The following is a 6,792-nucleotide window of genomic DNA, read 5'->3' as shown; positions in this document are numbered from 1 at the left end:
ACTTTTCCTTCATTGTGGGTAAGTTCCTTACAATGAGGCTTTTAGATTACCTCTGGGAAATCCATTGCTGTTGACACTACCCTGTCAGTCATTCAGACACAGCTAGATGTGCCTGAATCTGAACCTCCTGTGGACACAACAACTGAGGTCTCTATCCGGAACTCTACTATGTTAGCAGCCTCTAGCATTAAAAGTAGAATTAAACCTGAATGATCAAATAGGCTGCACATATTCAAGTCTTAGCTGTTCTCTGCAGAGAACTGAATAAATGATTGCTCACGTTAAAATCCATTTCACTGAATGCACAAAATGATATGATCGGATTAAAGCATAGCCTGTTGGTCTCCAAAGGCAGGATTTTTGTTTTTTTAATCAGACTTTGTGATCTAAGGCAATTTGAGTTTATAAATCCTTCAGATATCAGCAGCCTAGTTAGCTTAGATTACATATTCTCCAGTTCATAGACCCATGACAATTAAAGTCAGTGAATGTACAAATAATGAAATCTCATTTATAAAACAACATTTTATTAAGCACCTGCAATGTGCTAGGCACTGTGCTAGGTCAAAGACAAACCTGTCCTTGATTGTGAATTCCCATATGCATAACTACGGTGAAGTACGCTTTTTAACCTAGGTATCTGCAAATCTGGAATTACACAGACTAAGTGGGCAAATCTTTCTGAAGGCAGCCTTCACAAAGGAGGCATCGTTTTAAAAAGGGCCTTAAACCAGGTGAAATCTTGAGATAGAGAAAAGAGTTTTGAAAAATGCATCTTCAGGGACAGGGAATATGGATAAAAGCACAAAATATGAGTAAGCATGATCATGTCAGAGAATGTTAATGTGCAGAAAAATGGTTAAGATGACTTCAGGAAAGGAATGGATAGGTGGTATAGGAATCCATAAATAATAAGACTAAGATTCTAAAGATACTGGTTTGAATCTTTATTCGCCACTTAATGTTCTAGGTCTGTTTCTTCATCTGTAGATTACAGATGTTAATGTACCTTAACAGCTCCATAAGACGGTCCCTGACCATGCCATAGCAAGCAGAGCCCTGCCCGTCCCAGACACTGACACTCCAGACCCTGACCCTGGCCCCGAAGTGGATACTCCATTCCTGCCAGCCCAGCCTTCTCTCCATCTCCTCAGGGGGTAATTTTCATCACTAGCCTGTGTTAATGTATCACAGACCCAGCACCAACACTCAGTAGATACAAGGGCTGAAGTATTCTTTGAAGAGTTAATTACTAAGAAGACAGAAATAGGTAAAGGTAATATTTGATTGAGTCCTAGACTAGTAGAAAATAGTTTGAAGGACATTTTGAAGTCAACTGAAAAAATTTGAATACAGACTCTGGATTCCAAAACAACTGTATCTGTGTTAAATTTTCTGATTTTGACCAATGCACTCTGGCTTTTTAAAACAACGTCTCTGCTGCTAGAAATTGCACAATGAATTATTTAGGGATAAAAAGGCATTTTACTCTCAAATGGGTTGGAAAAAAATATAAATAAATACACATAAATATGTATACAGGAGTTCCTTGTTGCAATTTTGTTTTGAATCATATCAAAAATAAAATGTCATTTTATGAAGAAGATTAAGGTACCATACATAAGTTAATTCATTTGCCATTTCTCCTTGGAGACAATGACAATGCAAGTGATTCCAGGAGGACTTTCTGAAAGGATGGAAGAAGAAACCTCTTGGGCAGGCAGATCTTTGGTCCCCCTCCCATTATAGCACATTGATAGTTGTCCACCACATCACTACCGGTGTTAGCTCTGCCCGCCCTGAAAAACTGATGAAACTCTTGGTATAACCTAATTCTATGTGAGTTCTATAGCCTAATTCACCATGTGATTTGTTACTCACTTAACTTGACTTTAATTTCTTTCAGACCAGTACAAGCATTCTTCTTCAGGACATTCACCCCTTCCCTTGATTCCTGGTGTTTTGGTAAGTCTTACAGCCAATAAGAAGCTGTAAATGAGTGCACTACTTGGCAGGAAAGCTACTTAGATTTTTCTTTCACTGAAGACCTCTAACTTTCAGTTTCTGTTGTAAAATGGAGATAATGTGAAATGTTAATTCCTGCCTTCCAAGGTAGGAATTGGTGTATTTGAACTTTTAGTCTGAGCGAAAGATAGGCTTACTTGGAGTTTACCCCCTCTTGTCTTCTCTAATTTGTTCCTGTGCCCTAAACTGTAGTGAGTTTTGAGGTACCTTGACCCATTCTATTAAACTCTCATGGAGGACTGTCCATATGTGATAAAATGAATGCTAACCTTTTTCTGTCTACATGGAACAAGGGAGATAAGTAACTTAAGGAAAGAGCAAGCCAGAGGGACAATACTTCAAAAAGTGAACAAAGGTTTGACTTTCTCATGCATATAATGATTTGAGCACTTGGTTTCAGAGATCACTAATGAAAAATTCATTTTACATTTATCTACTTGATTAAGTATGGCTTGGTCTGCTTCTTAAATCTCATAACTTCCATCCTAGGGTAAACTTTTTCAGGTTCAAATCAATCCTAGAATAATAGGCTTTTCCTCTTTCTGAAATTATTTTTATTTTTAAAAAGTAACTCACTAAGAAACCCAATCTTACTGAAACATATAATTAAAAAAGCAGAATCATACAGGAGGAAAAAAAAGTATTGAATCTCAATCCAAACCCTGAAGGTAACTATTATTAACAACTTGATCATGTATTTTTAGTCTTGTCTATGCATTCAGAGAAAGAAAGAGAACAAATACATGGTTTGAATTTGTTTTCTTAAAAAATGCTGTATTAAATGTAATTCTGTAAACTCATATTTTCATTTAAGATAATTTCATATCTTTAAAGTCTGTACCTACAGATATTCCTCATGCTACCTTGGGAATTATTAATTTTTAAAGATCCCTCGAGAGAAGTTCTGTATGTTCAAGTTGGAGAACACTGGTCAGCTGCTAATATCCCACTACATGTCTGTACCATAGTTCAATTACATTTGTCTATCAGTGACAGCTGTTGTTTGTACCATTTTGTTATCACAAGCAATGCTTCATTGAACATCACAAAGGTGTTTTCACACACATCTCCAGCATCTTATAGGATATATGCCTAAGAAAGGAATTACTGAGTCAAAGGGCATATGCATTATAAATTTTGATATGTCCTGCTAAACTGACCTCCAAAAAGACAATACCTATTCACACTCCAACCAACAATTCATGAGACTAATCATTCCTTTACATTTTCACTCAGTGAATATATCACTCTTCTAAAGGTTTCCTAAACTGATGGATAAAAAAAAAATCACATTTTTAAAAAACTTATTTGCCCATCTCCCCACTCTTCTCCCTCTGGCAACTACCAACTTTTTCTCTATTTATCAATCTATTTTTGTTTGTTGTTTTACTTTTTTTAGATTCAGATGTAAGTGAAATTTTATGGTATTTGTCTTTGTCTGACTTATTTCACTTAGCATAATATTCTCTAGTCTATCTATGTTGTTGCAAAAGACAAGATTTCATCCATTTTTATGGCTGAGTAATATTCCATCATGCATATATACCACATCTTCTTTATCTGATCATCTATTGATGGACACAAGTTGCTTCTTTATCTTGGCTACTGTAAATAACACTTCAGTAAATATAGAGGTGCATATATTGTTTTTCAAATTAGTGATTTTGTTTTCTTTGGGTAAATACCGAAAAGTAAAACTACTGGGTCATATGGTAGTTCTAGTGTCAATTTTTTAAGGAATCTCCATACTATTTTCCATAGTGGCTGCACCATTTCATATTCCCACCAATAGCGCATGAGAGTTCCCTTTTCAGCACACCCTTGCCAGTACTTGTTATTTCTTGTCTTTTTTATACTAGCCATTCTGATGCTATGAGGTGATATCACATTATGATTTTGATTTGTATTTCTCTGATTACAAGTGATGTAGAGCATCTTTTCATTTGCCTGTGTCTGTTCAGATCCTCTGCCCATTTTTTAATTGGATTATGTCCTTTTTTGGTGTTGATTTCTGTGAGTTCTTTATATATTTTGGATATTAACTCCTTATCAGATATATTATTTACATATATCCTCTTCCATTCTGTTTCCTTTTCATTTTGCTGCTGGTTTCCTATGCTGTGCAAAAGCTTTTTAGTTTGATGTAGCCCCACTTGTTTCTTTTTGCTTTTGTTTCCCTTGCCTGAGGAGACAGATCCAGGAAAATATTGCTAAGACTGATGTCCAAGAGTTTACTGCCTTTTTTGTTTTCTCTTAGGCTTTTTATGGTTTCAGGTCTTACATTTAAGTCTTTAATCCATTTGAGCTTATTTTGGTATGTAAAATCACATTATTTTAAATTGTAATTTCCTTATTACTAATAAAGCTAAGCATTCTCTCTATGACTTCTATTATTTTATTCTGTAAGTTGCATTTTCATGGTCCTTGTCTCTTCTTTTTTGGGGACTGATTGAATTTCCTTGCTGCTTTATAGGAGTTCTTTGTATACTTCAAATATTTATTCTTTGTTATATTTGTAGCAAATATTTCTCCCATTTGGTTATTCAGCTTTTCTCTTCTTGGGTCATTTGTACTTTATGGTATCTTTTATTGTAAGTTTTAATTCTTTAGTTGTAAAATGTCTCTTTTCCTTCATAATTTCTGTGCTTTCCACCTTGCTTGGGAAAGTCTTGTCCATGTCAAAGCAGTAAAATTTCCCATGTTTTTCTCTAGTGCTTTTTTTTTAACTTTGAATTTTGACATATACAGAGTTTGATGAAATGGGACCTAATAACTTTTCCAATAGAAAGTCAATTGTTGTAACACATGAATTAAATAATTTACCAAACTAAATATTTTGGTAATCTATTTATCTCTTTCTTGCTACAATACCTTAGCTTTATGGCTTAATTTGAAATATGGCCTAATTTGAATAGGGTGCTATTTTTCTCTTGTTTTTCTTTTATCAAATTTTTTATGTATGTTCTCCTGCAGAAAAATTTAGAACCCACAGGGCAAATTCCATGAAAACTTCTACTGTGTTTTTAATTGAAAATGAACCAAATCATGAATTTGTTTGTGAACTTTTACAATACTGAATATTCCCATGCAGAAATATGATGTACCTTTTCCATTTATACAAGCCTCTCTTTCTGTCTTTGAAGTAGTATGGTTTTCTTCAGATAAGATTTGAACACTTGTTATTTTCTAAGAACTTTATTTTTGTTGTTACTGTAAATGAGATTCTTTTCCACTGACTTCTTACATTGGTTGTTCTGGATGTATAGAAAATGATGCTGATTTTTTATGTTGACTCTAAATCTAGATGACTAACATCTTTTGTTATGTTTTGGTTTTTCCAATGCTATCATCTTCAAATAAATAGTTGTATCTCCTGTGTTAGCAATCTAACCATCTTTGGATGTATATGTATGTGTATATGCCTCTGTATTTTGTTTTTACCTGGTTTTGATATCAGGGTTATGCTCAGATCATATTCTCATTTATGTTTGTTTATAATATAAATTTTAATTTCCCTGATTTCATTTTCAACCAAAATTTATTTAGAAAGGATTAAATTTCTAAGTGATTAGATATTTTTGCTTTAAATTTTCTTATTTTTAATTTGATTGCACAATGATTAAATAACACTCCTTATTACCCATTTTTTAAAGTAATTTTTCTATTTAGTGGACTAATAGGTAATATCTTTCTTAGTGAGACTTTCCTTATCCATTCATATAAAATGTGGCTGTATATTCTCAGTTCATGGGTTTATAGTTCTCTATATGTTCCTTAGATATAGTTGGATAATTATATTATTTAAATATGCCATATCTTTTTTATTCTTTATCAATTAACTTCTGAGAAAGATGTGCTAATTTTTCTGCAACAATTGTGGGTGTGTCCATTTCTTCTTGTATTTCTAATATTTTTGCCTTCCATATTTCATAGCTATGCATTTAGATGTATATAAACTATATCCACTTATTTGATACAAAATCTCTGTTTTGTAAAAGATGCATTATCTTTTTGTCTCATTTGATACCCTCATCTCAGAAGATGTATTACAGTAATTCATAGAAATGTACTTTTTCTATATTAATATTGTCACACTCTTACTTTGTTAATATTTTCCTAGTACATTTTTGTCATCTTATTATTTCCAGCCTTTCTGTATCCCGATTTTCTTTCCTTCAAATGGGTCCCTTATAAACAGGAAGTGGCTGGATTTTGTTGTGGTTCTTTTGTTTTTCTTTTTTCTCCACCTATTTCACTTATCCCCCATTCCCCTCCCCTGTGGCAACCACCAGTCTGTTCTTTGTGTTTATGTGTCTATTTCAGTTTTGTTTATTCATTTGTTCTGTTTCTTAGACTCCACATATAAGTGAAACCATATGGTATTTGTCTTTCTCTGACTTATTCACTTAGTACAATACCCTTTATGTCCATCTATGTTGCACAAATGGAAAGATTAAGGTCTTTTCAATAGCTAAGTAATATTCCATTATATATATGTACCACATCTTTTTTATTCATTCATCTATCAATAGACCTTTAGATTGTTTCCACATTTTGACTATTGTAAATAATGCTATGATAAACATAGGAGTGCATATATGTTTTTGGATTAGGGATTTTGTTTTCTTTGGGTAAATTCCCAGAAGTGGAATCCCTAGGTCATATGGTATTTTTAACTTTATTTCTGTTTTATTTGTTAATTGATAATACACATTACCCATGTGTACTTTGATAGTATTTCCTAATCCCAAACTTGAGACATGTGCC

Source organism: Manis pentadactyla, chromosome 3 (genome assembly GCF_030020395.1).
Source record: "Manis pentadactyla isolate mManPen7 chromosome 3, mManPen7.hap1, whole genome shotgun sequence".
In the NCBI taxonomy this organism is placed as follows: Eukaryota; Metazoa; Chordata; class Mammalia; order Pholidota; family Manidae; genus Manis; species Manis pentadactyla.
This window is presented reverse-complemented; position numbering follows the sequence as displayed.